This window comes from Gorilla gorilla, chromosome 21 (genome assembly GCF_029281585.2).
Source record: "Gorilla gorilla gorilla isolate KB3781 chromosome 21, NHGRI_mGorGor1-v2.1_pri, whole genome shotgun sequence".
Lineage (NCBI taxonomy): Eukaryota > Metazoa > Chordata > Mammalia > Primates > Hominidae > Gorilla > Gorilla gorilla.
Genome location: NC_073245.2, coordinates 64,496,015 through 64,521,041, shown reverse-complemented (window position 1 = coordinate 64,521,041; position 25,027 = coordinate 64,496,015).

The window sequence follows — 25,027 nt, the reverse complement described above, 5'->3', positions numbered from 1 at the left end:
TTTTAAAAGTCATTTGACTTTTAAAGAGATATTGAAAATCCCTCTCATAGTCCCAGCCCATGGGGGAAGCCTACTTCTCACACATCCATCTCAGGCTTATTTTTATATCTTTTTATGCAAACATCCATACATGTCTTCAAACAAAAATGGAATCACATGATAATGCTAAGGGCAGGAACACTTATTCTCTGGTCCTCATGTTTCCCTATGGAGGGACCACGATCATGGTAAGACTCCTGTCCTCACCCCACAAAAGAGTCAGTTAATTGATTGATAGGTGTATTAGTCCATTTTTACACTGCTATAAAGAACTAACTGAAAGTGGGTAATTAATGAAGAAAAGAGGTTTGACTCCCAGTTCTACATCCTTAACAGGAAGCATGGCAAGGAAGCCTCAGGAAACTTACAATCATGGCAGAAGGCGAAGGGGAAGCAAGCACATCTTAGCATTTTGGAGCAGGAGACAGAGACTGAAGGGGGAAGTGCCACACATTTTTAAACCATCAGATTTCATGAGAACACAGTTACTATCATGAGACCAGCAAAGGGGAAATCAGCCCCCATGATCCAATCACCTCCCACCAGGCCCCTCCCCTGACACGTGGGGATTACAATTTGACATGAGATTTGGGTGGGGACATAGAGTCAAACCATATCAATGGGTGATAGCCATTTGTCCACATATCTCAACTAGGTAAGCTAACACACTAAAAGGCTATTCGCAATTTGCTCCCTTTCTTCTCTGCCCCAGAACCAAGCAATCTTTGAGGCAACAATCTTCTACAAGCGTAACTTTTGCCTGGGTGGGCTATAATGAGCCCATGTGGATACACTCCTAAGCTATGTCCTCCAGTAAAACTTTTATCTGTAATGAAGATTATGTTTTTATCACCATCTCTCTGACTTTTGCGGTTCTCTCTCAATTGATTCAAAACTTAAACAAGAAAGAAGAATATTACTTTATTAGGCCCCACTCAAGCCCCAATGTACACACGTCCATTATTAACAGACTTTCATATGACAATATTTTGTGGACACATTTCCACAGTGATAAAGATTAGCTTACGTGTTGGCCGGGCTAAATATATGTATTAGTCTGCCTTCATGCTACTGATAAAGACATACCCAAGACTGGGCAATTTATAAAGAAAAAGAGGTTTAATAGACTCACAGTTACACGTGGCTGGGGAGCCCTTACAATCATGGCAGAAGGCAAAAGGCACATCTTCCATGGTGGCAGACAAGAGAGAATGAGAGCCATGTGAAACGGGAAACTTCTTATAAAACCATCAGATCTTGTGAGACTTACCCACTACCACAGGAACAGTATGGGGGAACCACCTCCATGATTCAATTATCTCCCACCAGGTCCCTTCCACAACTCATGGGAATTATGGGAGCTACAATTCAAGATGGGATTTGGGTGGGGACAGCCAAAACATATCAATACCTAACTACATTGTGCATTAATACATACATCCTTCATGGTATAAGAATTTATTTGGTCAATCCCCTATTGATAGGCAGTTGAGTGCTTTCAGTTTTTCGCTGAAATAAACAACAGTGCAATGAGAATCTTGGCACATACATCTTAATGTACTTATCCAATTATTTCCCTAGGTTAATTCCTACAAGTGAAATTGCTGGATCGAAGCACATGGACAAGAAGTATCTGTGGCACTTATTGCAGAAAGTTTGCATTGGTGGAACCTCGAGTATCCGCTTTCCCACATCCTTACCAGCACTGAGAATTTTCTTTTTCATGTTTTCCACATCTCTAAAATAAAATTAATACCTGATTTTGTTTGCAATTTCATTTTTACTGAGTCTGCATAATTTTTCATATACTTAATTTATTTTTCTATGAATTGCCTGAGGATATTAAATTTTGTTACCCTAGCCAATGCCCATAGAGGCATTTGTTCAGTGTCAACTTACATCAAAAGTGCCTCTCCCAGCCTCTTCTCTCACCACTCTGCTCATGCACCCATCCTAAAGTCAAGAATCAGAGTTGTAAGCAACAGAAACCACCTCTGGCTACTTTGAGTGGAAATGGAATTTAATAAAGGATATTTTGTGATCAGACAATCACCATGAGAAACAGAGAACCAGCTCAGCCAGGAAACAAATCCAAAAGCTCCTGAAGAACTACCTCATGAAACACCAAGGAGCCCCTCTAGACTCAGACCCGGGGGCTTGCACCACCTGCATCACCGTGTGGCTCTGAACACCACCACGAAAGCCCCTGGAGCTGCTGGCTCCAGAACCTGGCTGGAGCTCCCACAGCACTCCCCAGCATGGGTCCCACATGGTGCCTGCTTCGGCTCACCAGCAAGAAGCTCAGGGTCTGGGGTGGGGTGTCTGGCTGTAGCTGCGCCCTAGCTGCAAGAGAGGCTGGGAAGGTGAGCCTCTGCCTGCTACACTGACAAAGACATCTGGGACATTTTCCAAGCCTAGGAAAAATGCACACACACACACACACAAAACAGAGGTTTGAACAACCAAAAGAAATAGCAAATGTACAATTCTTAAGGACCAGATCCATGTCTATGACACCTTTAGATGTTCAGAAGCTTCCATCTGTTCTATCCAAGTCAGGAAATCTGGAGTTCCTCCTCATCTACCCCTAATACATCAATTATCTCCCTTTTATAAATGCTGATTCCTCTCTCTAAAATGGTCTCTCTTCTGACTGTCAAAATGTTGGTCCAAACTACACTCCATTAAAAATTAAACTTAAAATATATTATAGAATCTGAAGCTTCAAACTGTATCCCATGAGAAAAAAAATCAACTTGTTTTCTGCTTCTTGCTACATTTCGAAGGAGACATTTGACTCATTCTTATGTGGAGGATGACTTTCCCCAGCATGGAAGACAAACATTCTCAAACAGACATGGTCCCTGTCCTCGTGGTACCTACAATACTAAAAAGGAAAAAAAAAAAAAAAAAAAGTTTGGAGCTTCCTGTAAGCGAAGCCGTGAAGGTTCCAAGAGGTTTGGGTACCTGGAAAGGGCATGGAAGCTGAGTGCCCCTTCCCACATTCCTTGCCCTATCCATCTCTTCATCTGGTGTTCATTGATATCCTTTGTAATGTCCTTAATAGTAAACCGGAAAACATGTACACCTAACAGCATGGTAAGGAAGCCCCAGAAGGATGTTTCTAAAGACCATGAGGGAGTCTGAAACCTGAAATCATGCCAAGGACTCTCTGCTTCCCTTTCACTTGGGGTGTCTACCTGATGCTGCCACAACCAATTGAAACATAACATTAACAACAAAATTAGTTTTTTTGTAACTTTAAAAAAAAGTGCTTAATGAATGAACAGGAACTTCTTCCTTAATCCAGAATTCTTCCAGCCATTCCTTTCCATTTTTTTCTGCACTGCAGCGGTGGAGGCCTGTGATGAAAAATCACCTAATGGTGTTGATTGATAACTTGACAAGTGTAGACAGATATAAACATGTTTTGATATAGGCATTCAATTTGCTTGACTTTCTCTTTGCCGCACTGGATGGTGTCTCCCAGAAATGGTGATTGGGCATCTATGTGTCTCAAAGACCAAACTATCTCTGCCCTTGAAGAAGGAGGATCTACTTTTATAACATTAGCAATCAGAGCTCCATTTGAATGGGCAATCAGGCCCTTTCCAGAGAGCTCTGGATGGTGTTGGGGAGGGCTTCTGTACCCATTCTTGTCAGCAGGATGGGACCCCCAGGAGGTATTTCCAAAGCTGGGATGTGTGGACCCTGTGTATTATAAAAATTTTATTTTTATAACTTTTTTTAATATTATAAAATATGCATTGGAAAAATCCAAATATTATAATATTTGTAATATTATAAAATATGCATTGGAAAAGAAATACACCACAAGAAGAGTAGTGGTTGTCTTGGTGAGGTTAAATTAATAAGATTTTTACATTGTTTTCATTTCTTTAATCTTCTACTATACCACTGCCCCCTCTCTCCCTTCATCTTCACTAGTGGAGGATCTGCCCAGCTTTCAAGACCCATCTGCTCTCTCTCTTTCCTTCCTCCCCATTTATTTGTTCTCTCTCTCATTCTCTTCTCTTTCCTATTCATTTTCAAATCAATATGTCTTCCTCTCCTCTCTCATTTACTTTGTCTCTCTCCCATCCATCCTCATTTTTCCTACCCAGCTTAGCAACTCAAAAGACCTCTGGCCAGCTCCACTGTCTCTGGCTTGCATGGCCTGGGATTAGATTTAATTGTGTATTCATCTCATCTCTGCTGGTGCTGCTGCCCTCTTTGTGGGCACAGACTCTATTTAACTCATTTTTAATTTCAAGCCATGAGTAACATAGCAGCTTACACAGGTTAGGTACTCAACAAATGTTCACAGATTTGAATTCTCATGTTGTCTTTAACCAAGGAAGGTTTACCTTATCAGATTAATGGTCTCCAATGCCACTTCTAAGAAATTGAATCTGCTTGAACCTAGCAATATCCTTGAAACTAGGGCTTGAGGTTTTCCATGAAATCCACACGTGGCACCACGGAAGTTGACCCACCTCCTCACAGGCATCAGGTGGGTCCTCATGAAAACTTCCGTAACTGTCTCCCAGGTCATAACTTTAGTAAGTTATTCCTGGTTTTAAGAAATGAGAAAGCTGGGCGCGGTGGCTCACACCTGTAATCCCAGCACTTTGGGAAGCTGAGGTGGGCGGATCATCTGAGGTTGGGACTTCGAGACCAGCTGACCAACATGGAGAAACCCCATCTCTACTAAAAATACGAAATTAGCTGGGTGTGGTGGCGTGTGCCTGTAATCCCAGCTACTGGGGAGGCTGAGACAGGAGAATCGCTTGAACCCAGGAGGCAGAGGTTGCAGTGAGCCGAGATCGTGCCATGGCACTCTAGTCTGGGCAACAACAGCAAAGCTCCATCCCAAAAAAAAAGAAAAAAAGGAAAGAAAGAAAGGAGAAAATATGGTTCTGAGGATAGAAATGCTGACCAAAAATGTAAACCTGCCCTGTGATCAAGAGACTCCACTAGAGATTCTACAGACACACCCACAGGTGTATAAACATGGATGTCTCTTGCAGAGCTGTTAAAAACATCCAACAAGTGGGCCTGGCACAGTGGCTCACACCTGTAATCCCAGCACTTTGGTAGGCCAAGGCAGGTGGATCGCTTGAGCTCAGGAGTTCAAGACCAACCTGGCCAACATGGCGAATCCCTATCTCTACAAAAAATATAAAAATTAGATAGGCATGGTGGCACACACCTAGTCCCAGCTACACAGGAGACTGAGGCAAGAGAATCATTTGCTTCCTAGAGGTGGAGGTTGCAGTGACCTGAGATCATGGCACTGCACTCCAGCCTGGGCAAGAGAGTAAGACTCTGTCTCAAAAAGTAAATATATATATGTATGTGTGTGTGTGTGTGTGTGTGTGTGTGTGTGTGTGTGTGTGTGTGTGTGTGTGTGTGTATGTGTGTGTGTGTATATATATGTGTGTGTATATGTATATGTATGTGTGTGTGTATATATATATATATAGAGAGAGAGAGAGAGAAAGAAAGAGAGAGAGAGACAGAACAAGTGGCTCCACCTTCAATCCCTCAATCCCTGGTTAAATAAATGAAAGAACATCCATACAGACTATAGAATATTCTTCAATAGTTACAAAGAATGAGCTAGACCTACAGGTAGTGAAATGAACAGACGGCCAACACACAATTGTTCACTAAGGAAAGCAATATATCAATACATAGACTATGATTTCATCAGAAAAAAATAATAAAAACTAGAGGTTTCCTTTTCAACTACACATGTGCACAGGAAATGTCTTAAGATACACATTTAAATCTGAACAGTGACTATTCTGGGGAAGGAAGAGGATTTGCAGGAAAGAATGAAGAGGAACTATCATTTTTGACTCTATGTTAAGAATTATATTATGAAATGCTTATGGTTTGAATTTTTATAAAAACATGTTTCTATAATATAGGTGTAATTATAAAAATTAAAAAAGAATGGGAATTTCAGGACAAAGTTAGAGAATTCCCAAATATGTTAATGAAGTCTTTTGTACAAGAACATGAAATAAATGTATATTGATAAAATGCAGACATGTATTAAGTTTAAATAACTTTGACATGTCTGCATTATATCAATATCATAATTAAAGCCTTAACCTAAAACTGTTTAAGAAAAATGTAATGCAGTGTAATAACATAAATTGAGAAAATCCTGTTATTTTTTCTAAAAATTAGAGGGAAAGTCGCAATTTGTTTTTAAAGGTAGTGTAGACCAGTGTGGTTTTAAGAATACCAACATCTGCCAGGCACGGTGGCTCACAACTGTAATCCCAGCACTTTGGGAGGCCAAGGCAGGCAGATCACCGGAGGTCAAGAGTTCAAGATCAGCCTGGTCCAACATGGTGAAACTCCATCTGTACTAAAAAATACAAAAATTAGCCAGGCGTGGTGGCAGGTGCCTGTAATCCCAGTTACTCAGGAGGCTGAGGCAGGAGAATCGCTTGAACCCTTGGAGGTTGCAGTGAGCCGAGATCATGCCACTGCACTCCAGCCAGGGCAACAAGAGTGAAACTCCATCTCAAAAATAAATAAATCAATAAATAAATACTATCATCTCATACAACATAGTCTGAGAAACCAGAGGGAAAAGAGAAAGGTAATGAGTCTAGAAAAACAAGAATCAAAGAAATGTAGGCCATGACTATCGTGGAGACAATATGAGCTTAAGAGACCGAAATCCTGAAAAACAAACTGAAAGACTCTCCTGTAAATTGTTTTAGATAACAAAAGCCACCCTGGAAAAAGTGACAGGATCACCCACCCAGAGCCACACTCCCTCTCTTTGTCTTTTCACATAAGATCTAAACAGACAATATTAATATTTACAATAAATTTTCTTCATGCAGTAACATATAAATAGAAACAATAGTCAAAAGACCTCTGGGATTACAATAATTTAAACTTATGTCTTTTGCTTCTATTGTACCATAATACCACTGGGACTGTATACATATTGAAAGATTCAGGGTCATGTATACTTCTTAAAGTGAAATTTCACACATATAAGCTGAAAATAAAACAATGTCTGGGAGGAAATTTCATAACATGCTCAACAAGAATCGTATCAGAATTCATCGTCTTACAGCCTTTTTTATTTTTATAAAAAGAAAAAGAATGTTAAATACACAACTAAATAGCGCCCTCTAGTGGAATATATTGTTTATACAAAATACTCAGAATTTGACCTATTTCCAGAAAATATTGCATCTCACATTTGGTATGGATAAAACAGACTATGCTTAGAATGTATTGCTTTAAATCACAACATTCTTTGTTAAGGTCTTTTTTTTAAGTGTTTATTCTTTTCAGCTATTAAATGCAATTTTGGTCAGTCTTTAAAATATTGTTTTCATCTCAAATCACATCAAAACTGGAACCACAATCACTTTTCTTATTAAAATACCACCCTTTGTTTAGAAATCCTTGAATGCAAGCATGACCCCAAATGATTGTAAGATGGGAACACATCTACCCCCTCTTAAATAACTTCTTAAATATTTATCTTTTTTGGGCTTCGGCAAAAATCTGCTGATGTCATCTTGTGGCCTGATGCAGATGACAATAACAACCAAATTAAAATCCCTCTCTAGGCAGAATGGAGAGATTCTGAGAAAGCCTGCTCCAGCATAATCTCAAAAAAGCACCCAGGACTGGCGATCTTTACATAACCATTCATCATAGTTGGTCTCTGTTTATACCACATGAGTGAAGTCCGGGAAAAGATTTTTATTTTTTATTTTATTTTATATTTTTTGAAATGAAGTCTCACTCTGTCACCCAGGCTGGAGTGCAGTGGCACGATCTCGGCTCACTGCAATCTCCATCTCCCAGTTTCAAGCCTCAGCCTCCAGAGCAGCTGGGATTACAGGTGTATGCCACCATGCCTGGCTAATTTTTGTATTTTTAGTAGAGACAGGGTTTCACCATGTTGACCAGGCTGGTCTCAAACTCCCGACCTCAAATGATCCGCTCGCCTCAGCCTCCCAAAGTGCTGGGATTACAGGCATGAGCCACTGCGTCTGACATGGAAAAGATTTCTAAACTTAGCATGTGGAGAAGGTTCAACATATGATCAGAAAAGTCAGCAACAGGAAGTATCACAAAACAAGGTTCTCAAACAAACACAGAAACATTGAACTTTTTGAACGAGGAGAGCATTTAGAGTTACCCAATATCTCACCATCATAATTTTCATCATATTAACATCCCATGTGTCCGTTTACTGACTTAATGTTTGTCTTTAACCAGCTTGACTTTAAATAAAGGAGGGCTAAGATCATATTTCATATATAGACACTAGCAATAAAAATAAATAAAATATTTTAAAACAGTATTATTACATGCCAGATACTATAGTTTGGATTGAAGACTGCTTTCTTCTGTTAAAAGAGGAAGATTAAAAGAGAAGAGAGGAGTCTGGGTCAAAAGAGCACCCGATGGAGACTTTCTTGTCAATATATATGGAGGGCTGAATGAGAGATGAGAACACTTCCTCCCTGTGATTCCCTGCTATTTAAAGCGAGTGTCCATGTGGCACCAAAATCATCTCCCATATTGGCAGGTCTCTGTCTCACACTTTAGGAAGCATTAATCAAACTCCCACTTCTCATATGATTCATGGAAAAAATATAACTCAAGAAGGGAAAGTGCGTGCCCACAGTCCCTATAACAGACATGGTGCCTGGCTCACAGCCCCTAAAAGGACTTTCCATTTTACTAGGCAGGTGCAAAAGTAATGGTAAAAACCGCAATTACTTTTGCACCAACCTAATAGTATTCACTAGGGTAGTTCCCTCTGCCAGCGTCCCCTATCTTTGCTGAAGGAGTTTCCCTGGTGGCAGGAACCCACTCTGCTCATGCACTCAGGGCAAGCCAAAAGTCTGGGAGAATTAACACCCCCAGGAACAGCTCTCAACCAATGACTAACAGGACTGGGGTGTAAATACCCCAGCTCCCTCTCCCCCTTGGTGGGAGAGGTGGGAGGGGCATGCTTTCCACATTCACTTGGGATTAAACTCCAGTTACCCACAGTGGTAACTTGCTTAATAGTGCACCTTTTCTTGGCTCACTACTAGTCTAACATCCCTACTCCTTTATGGGTGTTTCCTGGGATTACCACCCAATAAACTAGTTGTACTCAAATTTGTGTCTCCTCTACCTCTGAGGAATCCCAAATTAAAACAAGTAGCAAATTAGCAGTACAGTTCTTTTTTTTTTTTTTCCAGAGATAAGACCTAGCTCTGTTGCCTAGGCTGGAGTGAAGTGACCATTATAGCTCACTGCAGCCTCAAACTCCTGGATTCAAGCTATCCTCCTACCTCAGCCTCTCCAGTCGCTGAGACTACAGGTGCACATCACGACACCCCTGGCTGATTTTATTTTTAGTAGAGATGAGGTCTCACTATGTTACCCCAGCTGGTCTCAAACTCCTGTCCTCAAGCAATCCTCCCACCTGGGCCTCCCAAAGTGCTGGGATTGCAGGTGTGAGCTGGCCAAGAGTCAGTTCTTAAACCCAGTTTTTCCACCTCCAAGTCTAGGATTATTTTTTTCTCTCTTTGCCAAGGTGTTTGGACTAACCAAGCCATCTCTAAAAAGATGGTGGCTTAAAATTATGATTATGCCAACTATAGGGTGACCAACCATTCTGGTTTGCCCAGGACTATGGGTTCCCAGGGAGTGGGACTTTCAGTGCCAATACCAGGAAAGTCCTGAGGAAACTAGGAACAGTGCCAATCACCATAACCAGCTACTTCTTTTCCCTCGGGGTAGAGGACCCCAGTTTCCAGTTCAGAGACCCTGGACCTCCCATATTTAACAAATAGGCTCAATCCATAAAACATCACTTCAATAGCTAAGCATTTGGGATTCACCCAAAGTGCAGTACTCAGCATTCAGGTAGCAGACACAATGGTTCCACTCTCTGCTAGTGATGTGTTTGTTTTAGCGTATATTAGGAAAAAATTTAGCACAAAAAATCTTTGATTTTGTAGACATTCTTGTGAAACAAGATGCCAAGATTGGAATTAAGCTTGTTTTTTTAGTTAATTTAATGAAAAACAAAGAAAATAATAGTACGCATTTATATATCGATAGCAAAAAAATCTTTGACTCTGAAAACTTGGAGAAATTTGACTACAGATAATACTAAAATCCTTTCTAACTTGTTACATAAATTAAATTTGATTATTTAATCTGATAAGCAGATATCCAACTGATTATGTCCTTAAGTGCCCATTCCTCTTAACCTATTGAAGACAAAAATTACCATCTGTCAGCCAGCATGGTGCTGTGTGTCTGTAATTCCAGCTACTCAGAAGGCTGAGGCAGAAAGGTCGCTTAAGGCTAGGAGTTCAAGTCTAGCCTGAGCTGTAGCAGGCTACAGCAAGGTGTAGCAAGATCTTATCACTTAAAAAAAAATTACTATTTGTCAAGATTACAGACAAATGAATCCAGTGGTCTTTACCAGGTGGCACATAACAAAAATACATTTCAATTACTCTGTTTAAGGGGCCCTTGCTATATGAGGCTGGAAAAATTAAATCACTGAATAACTGCTGGGTGCCCATCACTAGACTAAGCTTGTTTTTTCAGAAAATATGTCCCAAGCACACAACCCTTGTGCCAAACATTCCGCCTGGTCTTTTATCCAACCATAAGAACAGCAAACACAACCCCTGCCTCGGGGAGTTTACAACCAAGAAGGCAATAGACATTAACTGAGTAATTACATAAATAAATATGCAATTATTATAATCAAATAAAAAAATCTTTAGCATGCTATGTTCACTTATGCAGGAAAATGTACCTTTATTTTCTATAACTGATCTTAATCTTGCTCTTTGACCCCTGGGACAATGGGGTGGGCAGATGGGATAGGTAGAAATAGAAATTTAAATTTGCCAATTAAGGCATCTCAGTCTCTTCTTGTTTACATACAGTATCTTTTGGCTTAAAATAGAACCTTTCAAGTAACTTTTTATCTCTTTTGACTAAGTTTCTCCCCAACCTGCTTTCTGAGATTACTTTCCTCTCTGTAAAGAAGTTTGGTTCTTTCAAAAATTGCCAGGCACGGTGGTGCATGCCTATAATCCCAGCTCCTCAGCAGGCTGAGGCAGAAAGATCCCTCGAGCCCAGGAGTTCAAGACCAGCCTGGGAAACATAGTGATACCCTATCCTGTTTTTTAAAAAAATCAATAACCTGTGAAGGGACCCTGGTGATCACTTCCTGTGGTCCTTCCTTTCTTGTTACTGGGGTTGCCCCTGCTCCTCTCTGCTCCCCATTTCTGCCCCAGGCTCATGGTCCTGGCCCTCTGTATGCCCATCACCTACAATCTCAGAAATAGAGGCCACACCCTACATACAGCAGGATTATGAATTTAAACTCTACCACTCAAGTAACAAGTAGAGCTTCTTTGTTTTCCATAACTGGCATCTTCTCCCTCTAGAGCCTCCTCCCCTGTATGGTAACCATGAACCATGTGTGACTATTTCCATTTACACTGTAATCAATTAAAATTAAAGAAAATTATAAATTCAGTGTCTCATTGCATGAGCCCTATTTCAAGTGTTCAGTAAAACTGACCCATGTGGCTAGTGGCTACCACATTGAACAGGGCAGATATAGACCATGATCATCCTCACAGAAAGTTCAACTGGACAGCGCAGGTCTGGAGCCCAGAGGAAGTAAAAACAAACTTGCCCATTAAGGCATTTCAGTCTCTTCTGGTTTTAAGACAGTCTGTACCCATTTCAAAGAATCTTTTGAGGAAACTTTTTTTAGGTTTCTCTTCACTCCTCTTCCAACAGAGGGTGCCTGCATTGAAGTCTCCCAGGAATTCACAAAAGTAGTGTGACACCCAAGGGCTGGATGGCCACAACCCTAGAACTAGGGGAACTGAGGTCAGAGTTTCTCCAGATCCCCTGGAACAAGGAAGCCTCCGGATGACAACGTTATGCCCGTTTTCTAAGTGAGAATAGTGTTGCCAAGAACTTAAACTATTTGTTCAGTCATGAAGCCCAGAAGGAGTGGAGTCAGGATTCAAACCAGGTCTCCTCCTATGAGACCTCAGCTCTCCCCATCCCATCCCATCGCCTCCTTACTGCTCCACAGTGCAATACATCTCCTTGCTCAAAGGCATGACCCACCGAAGTTTTGGTGGACCACTGCAAAAATCTTCACTGGGGAACCCAAGGGGTGGATGGTCAGCATCCTCATCAAACCCAACTAGAGCTGTTGTTCTGAGGGCTCTTCAACAAATTTTCTAGTGTTAATTTTTTTTATTTTTTTTTATTTTTTTATTTTTTATTTATTTATTTACTTTTTATTTATTTATTTTTTTTTTTTTTGAGACAGAGTCTTGCTCTGTCGCCCAGGCTGGAGTGCAGTGGCGCGATCTCGGCTCACTGCAAGCTCCGCCTCCTGGGTTCACGCCATTCTTCTGCCTCAGCCTCCTGAGTAGCTGGGACTATAGGTGCCCGCCACCATGCCTGGCTAATTTTTTGTATTTTTTAGTAGAGACGGGGTTTCACCATGTTAGCCAGGATGGTCTCGATGTCCTGACCCTGTGATCCGCCCGCCTCGGCCTCCCAAAGAGCTGATATTACAGGTGAGCCACCGCGCCCAGCTGGAACTTTAAGTGTATTATAATGCCTAAACAATGTCCAGGAATCTTGAATTCTATCTTGTCACTCCTGACGTGGGAATTACATGTATCGAGTACATATTGCATGCCAAGCACTGTGCCAAGGATGTTCCAAGGTCATTCTCTTACATGATCCTCACAACAGGTTTTTTTTTTTTTAGGTAGTTACTATCATTATCCCCATTCATTAATGAGGGAATAAAGCTCAGAGAGCTTCCGCCATTGACTAAGATGCAATGGTATTTAAGCCATGCTCTGCCACTAATGGAAATGGAAAAGTAATGAAAGAAAATAAAGAAATGAAAGAAAATCAAGATTATCTTTGCCCTCTGAAGCAGAGGTCGATACTGTGGGAACAAATCCTGACTCTGTCCCTTACTCACTGTGTACTTTTGAGCAACTTCTTCAGCCTCTCTGAACAGTTTTCTATCTATAAAACAGGGATGGTGATACCGCCTTCCCACTCCAATCTGGCTAGTGAGAATCACATATGAGACCATATGCTGTATCAGTTACAGTTCTTTGATGGCAAGCAACAGAAATTGGTTTAGCCAGCAAAAGGAAAAAAAGGGATTCACTAGAAGGGTATTTGGAGGCTTCCACAATTTATGGGAAGGCTGTAAAGTCAAGTAGGAACAAGGATCAGGAATCAAGGAACTGACAGAGAATATTCGTCAGGGTCTGTGTCCGGTTATTTTTTGCATGGTTATAAAGAAACACCTGAGGCTGGTTAATTTATAAAGAAAAGAGGTTGAATTGGCTCATGGTTCTGCAGGTTGTGCCAGCATGGCTCTGGCATCTGCTTCTGGTGAGGGCGTCAGGCACTGTAAAATCATGGCAGAAGGCAAAGTGGGAGCAGGCACATCATGCGGCAAGAGCAAGAGACAGAGACAGAGATGGCGGAAGTCCCAGAGTTTTAAACAACCAGATCTCACGTGAGCTAACTGAGCAAGGACTCCGTGATCACCAGCAGGATGGCGCTAAACCATTCATGAGAAATCCACCCTCATGATCCAATACCTCCCACCAGGCCCCACCTCCAACAATGGGAATCATATTTCAACATGAAATTTGGAGGGGACAAACATGCACAACATATCAGGGTCCACTGCTCTTGGGCCATTTTTCCATCTCTGAGTCACTAGACTCATGATTGGAAGTCCTGGGTGAAAGCTGACTTGCTCAATCAGACTCTCACTTGCTCACTTTGAAATGCACTGTAATATTAAGAAGAAGGTTCTGGAAGGGACTCCTTTGGCCTTATAGTGGAAACACAGAACACTCTGACCATGCCCATGAGAAAAAGATAATTTCTGAATAAGAAATCAGGATACTGTTAGAATTGGGATAGTGGGATTGGAATGCAGCATGCAGTGGGGGAGACAAATGTTGACTACACTATTAAAGGTCATGCAAACATAAAGTAGTGGTAATATGTTCATAAAAAGCAACTTTATGCAGTGTGCCTTATCTTGTCTTTAGCAGAGTTCAAACAGTGAGAAACAGCATAGCAAGGGTATTAAGGTAGCAATCTGCAATCCAGCTGCCTGGGTTGAAATACCAGTCAGCTACTTACTAGCTGAGTTTCCTTAGCACACACTTAGCCTCTCTCAGTCTCAGTTTTCACACCTGTGAAATAGCAAGGATGATGATAATAGCAGTTCATACCTCCCGGGGCACCATGAGGATTAAATGAGCTAATTTACGTGAAGGATTCAGAACACTGCAAGGCACATAGAAAGTACCAGTACCCCCTTGGATGCGGGAAGTGGGAGTCCTGCTCTAGGCCCCAGGTGTAAGTAGCCTAAGTCCCCTCCCAGGGAGGGCAGGGTCTGCAGTAGTGACTGGTGGGATGCTCAAGGCCTACCTCATGGACCCCCCCCTTGCCCCCAGGGTTTCCCCTCCAGGTTGTTCTCCAGCCCACTATCCCACATGTGTCCGCTAGCTGCCCAGAGGAGCCCTGAATCTCACGCACAGGTCATCTGGGGGGATCCCAATTCCAGGAGACCAGCAGATAGCTCCCTGCCAGCTGGCACAGTATTTCTTTCATGTGATTGCACAAGATTAACAAGTTGAATGGGGCTAACACACCAATTTTGATGATTCTCACTCAAGCGCAGCACAAGACAACATCAGATTTCTGGACTACTATTAAACTAAACACTGTGGGCCCATGCCAGGCTCTCACCCACCCATGTGCCCCTCACCATGCTACCTCTGGTCTACAGCATCTTAGGATAGTGGGGGTGGCAGCTGACATTCTATACATTGTGTCTCCTAATGCAGTCACCCCACAACCTCTAATAGCTTCATACCACACATTAGGCAATCCTCTTGGGTGCCCACACCTATCTCCTGAAGGGCTTTTTCAAGACCATTCATCCCCACACCAATGGGCCTTTCCAATTGGTGAGCTCACCTACCTCTGATTGACATGGTGATGTTGACCTGCATTCTCTCTTAAGCCTTGCATGAATGAGGACACTCTTCTCAGACACTCTTCTCATGCATTCCTAATTCCTCACTGGTAGTGGTATGTGGAAGGCAGAGGTGAGGTCAACATACTAAGAGTTCTTGCAGCTACCACCTAAAGATTCCAAAAGAAGATATACTCAGAAGATAGGCTTTTCTACGTTTACACTCTAAAGTTCCAAACAGTAAATTTAACAAGACCAGAAAACAAACTACCATTCACATCTCCCTGCAGATGCTGAGTGGGACTTCCATTTGTGGTCACCATCATGGACACACAGTCATGACCTTTGAGAGAGTCATCAGAAGCCAGGGTTCATGGCTGTCCAATGAATGAGGCAGCCATCAGAATTGATGATGTAAATGGCACTGGGGATTGCAAAGGCAAGAAGGCCTACATTGTCTCAATGCAAACAGGTTCCAAAGAGCATGGCATTATGAATAAAAACAGTGTGGCTCCCTCATTCTCCTGGTGGAAGACATGAAATTAGCCTGAATCAGCACATTAGATAATGAAGAATGGAAGCAATGGCTACTGGACCTTAACAGGACACAATGGAGCCTGGACACTAGAATCTTCCCATGTGCCAGTTGGACAATAAACAAATGTGTGACTACCTCTTCTCTTTTGATGACTAGCATACCTCATACAAGCCCATGAGTTTTATGATATATTTTTTTAGTCCGGGCATGGTGGCTCATGCTGGTAACCCCATCACTTTGGGAGGACAAGGTGGGCAGATCACTTGAGGTCAGGAGTTCAAGACCAGCCTGGCCAACATAGAGAAACCCCATCTCTACTAAAAATACTAAAATTAGCCAGGCATGGTGGTGGGTGCCTATGATCCCAGCTACTCAGGAGGCTGAGGCAGGAGAATCACTTGAACCCAGGAGGCGAAGGTTGCAGTGAGCAGAGACTGCACACCATTGCACTCCAGCCTGAGTGACAGAGGGAGACTCTATATCAAAAAATATATAATTTTTTTAATCAAATTGTTTATATGGACAAAAGCCCTTCAACAAAAGTGTTTATCCACAACCCACACACCCCAGAGATGCCCTGGTGAGCACATATACATGTTTGCTAATTTCCCAAGAAGTTTAATATCAGGAATATGCACTTGGAAGAATGATAGTTTAATGATGTCAAAATTAGCTTAGTGATTCAGCAATCCCACTTCTCGGTATAATCCAAAGGAAAGGAAATCAGTCTGTCAAAGACACATCTGCACTCCCATGTTCATTGCAGCACTGTTCATAATAGCTAAGATGTGAAATCAACCTACGTGTCCATCACCAGATGAATGAATAAAGAAGATGTGGTACATCAATTCGCAATTGTAAAGACATGGAACCAACCTAAGTACCCACCAACCAACAAGTGGATAAAGAAAGTGTGGCACATATACACAAAGGAATACTATTCAGCCTTGAATTAAAAGGAAATCCTGTCATTTCCAACAACATGGATGAACCTAAAGAACGCTGTGTTAAATGAAATAAGCAAAGCACAAAAAGAGAAACATGGCATGATCACACTTCTATGTAGAATCTAAAAACGTTGAACTGAGAAGCAGAAAGGAGAATGGTGGGTACCAGAGGCTAGTGAGTAAGAGGATTAGGGAGCTATAGGTCAATGAATAAAAAATTTCTGGCCAGGCACGGTGGCTCACGCCTGTAATCCCAGCACTTTGGGAGGCCGAGGCAGACAGATGACGAGGTCAGGAGATCGCGACCATCCTGGCTAACATGGTGAAGCCCCGTCTCTACTAAAAATACAAAAAAAAATTAGCCGTTCATGGTGTCAATTTAAAAAAATTTTTAAACACCCCCAAAATTTGCAGAGTGACTTTATAAAAGACATCTCCATTTTCTTGATTCATAATTGTACCTTCTCCTTTCACACGCCCTGCTAAACATCAATGATTCCCAAACACCGCTGATTATCAAAAGTGTTTGGAATATTTTTGGGATTGGGTTTGGTTTTGTTGAATGAAGCTTACTGGCTGTACCCCAAACCTATGGAGCCATGTTCTCCTGGGGGCTGACCCTGGAATCCACGTTGTTAAGAGGTCCCCAGGAAGCTCTGATGACGAGCCGGGTTAGGGCAGCTGTGCTCTACACATTTACGGAAAGAAGAGCATTAAGTCCCTAAAGGGCTTTTTCAACTCTTGGTTTCTAGAATGATGGCAGTTAAATATATTTAACTGCAAGCCTACGCTTTAAGTTTCCATTTATACTAAATCTAAAATCTTCCCAAAGTATCAACCATATACAGCCATCCCTGGGTATTCATGGGAGATTGGTTCAAGAAATGCCCCAAAAAATCCACAAATGCTCAGGTCACTTAAATGAAATGGCATAGTATTTGTATATAACCTATGCACATCCTCCTGTAATTCTAAATCATCTCTAGATCACTTGTAATACCTAATATAATGTAAATACTAAGTAAATAGTTGGTACACTGAATTTTTTAAATATGTATTTTTATGGTTGCATATTTTCTTTTTTCCCCTAATATTTTCAAACCAAAGTTGGTTGAATCCCTAGATACAGAACTCATAAATACAGAGAGCCAATTGTATAGCAAATCAATCAATCAATAAGTGTATTTGAGCATCACTAAATCTATGGGATTCATGACTCACATATGAAATTACTGATGACATAAGAACATAATAAAACTATTACACCTCTTTAAGGTACAAATAGCAAATCATGTAAATGTAAGACACGGCCATTTAGTTAAGAAAGGAGACGTTCCTGTTTAAGTTCAAAACATAATTAATTATGGTCCGAAGACATAAATTTTACCATCAGCTTCTATAAAATGTTACTATTGAAACTAGGTCACTATGCAAGAAGTATAGGTAGTTCCTCAAGAGGAAATACTTCAAAGATTAATATAAATAATAATGTTTTAAAGTTTCAAAAATGTATCCAAGAACTCAAAAGCTGTGTATACATAATACTTGACTTTCTTTAAAAAAAAAATTCATTCCAGGGGGAAGAAAAAAGTCTTCTCTTGAGCACATATATAAAGGTTAAGAAATATTAGTAGATTATTTATATATGTTGGTTTACATTTTCTATCATAAAATTTAAAAAGATAAATTAAAAATTGTCACACTTCATATGAATTATATGTTGAAATATGCCTGAAAGAAAAGATTTGAAAGTAAGCAAACAATAAAATACAGCAGGCCTCCTATTTTGTCAATTTGTTGAAGCAGGAAGGGAAGATAAGGAGAAGAAGAAAAAGAGAAGGAGGAGGAGAAGGGAGGCAGGAAGAGGAAGCTGCCAAATTTATAATGCTGAAAGAACAACTTTACAAGCTCCAAAGTTCACATTTGGTTATGTTGTAAACATCAAAACCAAACTGTAGTAAGTCACCTCATGGAGTTATTTTGTCAATGATTGACTGACAATCTTTGAACAATCCCTCAGAAGACCAATCACATTTCAAAATGATTCATCGTGGCATGAGGCAAACCTGTAAGGTGGACTTAGCCTTTTAAATTACATGATATGTTACTATCAATATAAGCATATCCATTATATGTCTCTAAATTCTGCCTATAGGCTAGAAAATAATAGGTAGCAAAAGCTTTTAAGAAATATACATTTGTACAATTTCCATTGTCTTTTCTCATTATCTATTGATACTGTATCTCCTGCTCTAATACAGGGGTTGTTTTGATGACACAAATTACACCAAAACTCACTATCTTCCCTGAATCTTAGTTATCAAATCCCAGAATAAAAAGTCCCTCTCAATGAGTGTTAAAGCTTCTTTCTCCCTTTTGTTAATTTTCTTAAAACACAATAGGCCCTAACAAGAGGAAAACACGTCCTCTCCGTTCCATAGTTATTTGCAAATATTGTGTTAGTGAAAAAAAGCCAGACAGTGCTGTTTTTTAAGTCCAGATCAATAAACATCACCCAGTGTAAAAACCACACCATCTTATCTGTAATGCTTGGACTCAAGGAGCTAGCAAAAGATTTGTAGGGTAAAATCTCCACAAAGGATACTACTCTGGGTGAGATTTGGTGTATATGTGTTAATAAATTTTTTGTCAACTGGCCTTTAGGATTACTCTTCTGTCTGAATTTTGGTTTTGTTTTCTCTCTGTTCTTCCCCCATGGGGTTGAACCTAGAAATAGCATCGCTCTTGAGCTCATTAATTTGACAAACTGGCCTAAGTGTGCAGCAGCAATGGGTACCTCCAACACAGCAGCATTTATGAGTCTCCGGGGGATTCTGAGAAACACCAGGAAGTGTTTAGGTACTGAATCACAGCCAAGTATTCTGAATCTTTACTTTTTTTTTTTTCTATGAGGATGTCAGCATTAAAATATAGAACATGCTTTTCCCACTTGGCTTCTATTATTTGTAAAGCATTCAAGAGTTTCTAGGCTAGAACTACCTCCATCCCCAGGCAAGAGGGCAGGCAAAAACTCCAAGGAGCCTTAACAGTTCCTGTGCTGGTCTTCTTTGACACTTTCCACCCAACAACATAATAAAAATGACTAAATGCTAAACCTGAGTGCTGTGCTTGTAAATCCATCGTATTTTTTATCATATTTATCCACGCAGTGTTCTCACCTTTGGTGCTTCAGATAATGCATGTTGAAATAAATTTCAAAAGATAACTAGTTAGTTTTCAGATATGACACATCTATCATCCAAATAACCAGGCAATTATGACATAGCAAACCTTACGAATAAATGATTTGTTTTAAAGGTGGTTTAGGTTACACTTAAAAATTAAAGTTCACATCAAAGGCAGGAAAAACAAGAAACAGTGTTTGTAAATAAGAATTTAAAACTGAAATTTGGGCAGGGATAGTATTTTTGTTCAGCTAATTTTGGTTTTTAATTACACACATTTGTTATCTATGCTACAATACCTCAGACAACTACTGGGGAAAAAGAGGGATTGCAAGTTTATTGTCTCAAATCTTAACTTTATCTATCTTAGTTTATGGACTACACCAGCATTTTTAAATAAATCAGCCCAACAATTCCACATTGTGATATATATCCACATACAAATAAGCAAAAAAATAGGTGCAAAGATGTTGAATGTATCATATTATATTAACAAACTGCAGACAACTGTCCATCATTAGGGAATGGCTAATAAATTTGAATCAGAATCATAAAACCAGGATATAGAATACTTTGCAGCCATTTTTGAAAAATTGGTAAGGGCCAGGCTCCATGGCTCACACCTGTAATCTCAGCAGTTTGGGAGGCCAAGGAAAGACGATTACTTGAGGCCAGGAGTTTGAGACCAGCCTGGCCAACACAGTGAGACTCTATCTGTACAAAAAATAAAGAATATTAGCCAGGTATGGTAGCACACTCCTACGGTCCTAGCTACTCAAGAGGCTGAGGTGGGAGGATTGCTTAAGCCCAGGAGTTTGAAGTTTCAGTGAACAATGATCACACCACTGCACTCCAGCCTGGGCAACAAAGCAAGACTCTGTCTCTAAAAAAAGAAAGAAAAAATCATAGACCTGCATATACTGATGTGGAAGTTTATCCACAACATATTTTTTAAGAAAAAAAATTGTTTTTAATCTTTGTGGGTACATATTAGGTGTATATATTTATGGAGTACATGAGATATTTTGATATAGACATGCAATGTGATACCCATGACATACTGTTGAATGAAAAAGTATTCAGCATTTAGTATGTTAAGATGTCAGGCAAAAATAAGTACTCATAGATATATTTGAGCATTGTTTGCATTCTTATAACAAGAATATATTCATTTATTCACTACATTACTTTTTTTTTAAGACAAGGTCTTACTCTGTTGCCCAGGCTGGAGTGGAACCCAATGGAGACTCGCTGTAACCTCGACCTCCTGGACTCAAGCGATCCTCCCATCTCAGCCTCCCAAGTAACTGGGACCACAGGTGTGCACCATGTTGGGCTAATTTTTGTATTACTTATAGCAGCAGTCCATAACCTTTTTGGTACCAGGGACCGGTTTTATGGAAGGCAATTTTTCCATGGACAGGGCAGTGAGGGTGGGAGGGGTGGTGGAGAGGCTTTCAGGATGAAACTTCCACCTCAGATCATCAGGTATTAGATTCTCACAAGGGGTGCACAACCTAGATCCTTTCCATGCATAGCTCACAATAGGGTTCGTGCTCCTGCGAGAACTATGAGATCTAATGCTGTCGCTGACCTGAGAGGAGGTGGAGCTCAGGCGAATTGCTCGCTTGCCCACTGCTCACCTCCTGCTGTGTGGCCTGGGTTTTTAACGGGCCATGGACTGGGACCCTTGGCTTATGTAATATAAATATAATAAATATAAATATATGGACCGGGTTTGTTTTATTGAGACATAAGGGCTATAGTTAATTATTAACTATAGTTGTACAATATAACACAACATTATATTGTGTTATATTCAGGATTTTTGCTAATTAAATAGATTTCAGCTGCTCTTGCCACACACAAAAAGAATATGTGTAACTATATAAGATAATGAATATGGTAATTTACTCACTATCGTAACCACTTTACTATCTATGTGGATCCCACTCATAACATCATAATGTATACCTTAAATATGTACAATAAAATTTATTTTTTTAAAAAAAGCATGCCAGGCACAGTGGCTCACACCTGTAATCCCAGCACTTTGGGAGGCCGAGGCGGGCGGATCATGAGGTCAGGAGATCAAGACCATCCTGGCCAACATGGTGAAACCCTGTCTCTACTAAAACTACAAAAATTAGCCGGGCATGGTGGCACGTGCCTGTAATCCCAGCTACTTGGGAGGCTGAGACAGGAGAATCACTTGAACCAAAGAGTTGGAGCTTACAGTGAGTCGAGATTGTACCACTGCACTCCAGCCTGGTGACAGAGCAAGACTCTGTCTAAAAAGAAAAAAAAAAAAAGCAATAATGAGGAAAGGTGAAATTGATCTTTCCTTACCACATTGAAAGACTAAGCTCTGTGCATGAGGAAGATGCCCCTCTTAGAGGGAGCAAAGGCAGGGTTAGGACTAGTCTGCATAGTCTTTGAAACCAGAAAAACTGTCATTTCAAAGAAACCTCAAAAGAGGTTGTATTAATCCGTTTTCACACTGCTAATGAAGACATATCTCTGACTGGGCAATTTACAAAAGAAAGAGGTTTCACTGAACTTACATTTCCACGTGGCTGGGGAGCCTCATAATTGTGGTGGAAGGCAAGGAGGAGCAAGTCACGACTTATGTGGATGGCAGCAGGCAAAAAGATTTTGTGCAGGGGAACTCCTCTTTTTAAAACCATCGGATCTCATTCACTATCACGAGAACAGCACAGCAAAGACCTGCCCCCATAATTCAATCACCTCCCACCGAGTTCCTCCCATGACATGTGGGAATTTGGGAGTTACAATTCAAGATGAGATTTGGGTGGGGACACAGCCAAACCATATCAGAGGTCTTCATTCATTTCCAATTAAATCTTTCTATACAGATGAAAACTTTTGTGATGAAAGTGTGGTATTCTGTAACATTAAAATATTTCCCTTGTTTGAGTAATTCCCCTTCTATGCATCAGCCCAACAGACGCCCTCGTACCTGAGTGTAAATGTAGACATTCCAGAATGACTGCTCGTGCACAATCTATAACAGGAAAGCACTGGAGACAGGAAAATGCCAATCAGTAAGGGGCCGGCCACATCCTTGTGCTATGTTCTGGCCATGAAATGCACAGCAGCTGGATGGGCGCGCTGGCTCATGCCTGTAATCCCAGAACTTTGGGAGGCCAAGGCGGGCGGATCACAAGGTTGGGAGCTCGAGACCAGCCTGGCCAATATGGTGAAACCCCGTCTCTACTAAAAATACAAAAAAATTAGCCAGGCATGGTGGCACGCACCTGAAATCCCAGCTACTCAGGAGGCTGAGGCAGGAGAATCACTTAAACCCAGGAGACAGAGGTTGTAGTGAGCCGAGATCGCACCACTGCACTCCAGCCTGGGCGACAGAGCGAGATTCCATCTCAAAAAAAAAAAGAAAGAAAGAAAGATATGCACAGCAGCCAAAATTATAATAAATGAGAACCTGCTGCTACACCTACACAGTTCACCTTAAGCACTCACACTAGTCCCAAATCCCACATTCTAGAAAAGAGAAATGAGGGTGGAAGAGAAAGAGGAAGGAGAGAGAAGGTGGAAGAGAGAGATCAGCACTCAGAGGCAGCCTGGAAGAGAGGGAAGTGGATTGCCCAGAACATTCCTGGAAACTGGAGGTTAGCTGGCCCCTGCAAATATAGGCAGGCTGTGTGCTAACAGGATTAGGGAGGGATCCTGAGAACATGCCTGGGTCTACGGGTTTGGCAAACAGCCACATTTAACAGCTCTAATAGTCTTGTGCCTCCTCGAACTTTGCTAAAATCACACTGAAAGTTGTACCCTGTAATTTCTTACTATACTACAACAGAGAAGAGCCTGCCAGAGCCCCCACCCAAACCCACTTATGTCCACAGTGCTTGTCACTGAATCCACCTCCAATTAAAGAATGCTATAGAAATACTACACATGAAAATTTATGTATGTAAAAGTTATAAACAAAGCACAATTAAAAGAAAAAACTAGAAAGAGGCAGTCAGCTCATCTCCTCCTGCCATCTGAGATGATGGCAGAAGGACACCATCAAAAATGTTCAGCCAAAATGGAGAAGGATTCTCTGAGGATGCATATATAATATTTAAAGAATGAAAAGAAGCAGGTGCACTTTCTATTTTTAGCTAGATATATAGCCTGGCAAACCAAATTAGAAGATGGTGCAGTCCTATTCACAACAAAAAGAAAACCTACTCAAAAGAACCCACAACGTTTTTATAAACAAAAAATTCTGATGATATTTCCATTGATATTTTCTAGCCATTGGCTTGTCATATGAGATAGAGAATTTCCCTAAAAGTCATTGGCCAACAAGTAACAAATTCTGCCAAAAAGGAAACCCCCAAAGAATACATTTCAGAGGAAAAGTAACCTCACTTTAGATGTTGAGCTTCAGCTCTGACAATATGCTTAATATTTTCTGCACACTTTCCCCAAATTAATAATTATACATATTAGAAAGGAAGCAGACAAATTACAATTCTGACATAATTAATTTGACATTTATTCATTGCTGTAAAAGTATTATTGTCGCATAGTCATACTTTAATGTGCACATGTCAATAAGGCTGGCCAAAGATGGGGATTTTAAATAGTTTCCAAAAGGAACACAATTAATTTTGGTGATTGTTGCATAAACATTGCATTAAGTGTCAAAGTAACACACTGAAGGAATTCAAATGGCTTCATAAAATCGAAGGGAAGGAGAGTCATAATTACACATATCAGAGAATGATTAACTATTCTTTTAACAGAATTCCTTTGCTGAAGATTAATGAACATTGGTTTTTGCCAGAAAGTTCTGTAATGTACATCACTGCTGAGAAGGGAGATAAATACCATTCTATTTTAATAGTTATGTGTTTATTTTAATGTCTCTTAGAAATAAATATTTCTAGCATATGAAGCCTGAGGTGCCACTAATATTATTGCTTATGATGAACTTTGTTTCAAAAACAAATTCATATAAATAAAACATCACTAAGTCTTTGTACAGCATTACACAGATCATAACAGGCACTGTCAGTATACCGCCATATCCCTTTGCATCTCTTTCCCGTTTTCCTGCATGTAGACTCCCAGTATGCTTCTCTGCCCAGCAGCCAAGCACCTGTGGCTTACTGCCCAACTTAAGCTGCTGAAGCCCGTTTTGCCTGGGATCAGGGAGAGCTAGAAATGCCTTAACCAATGTCCTTATCTAGTGATTTAT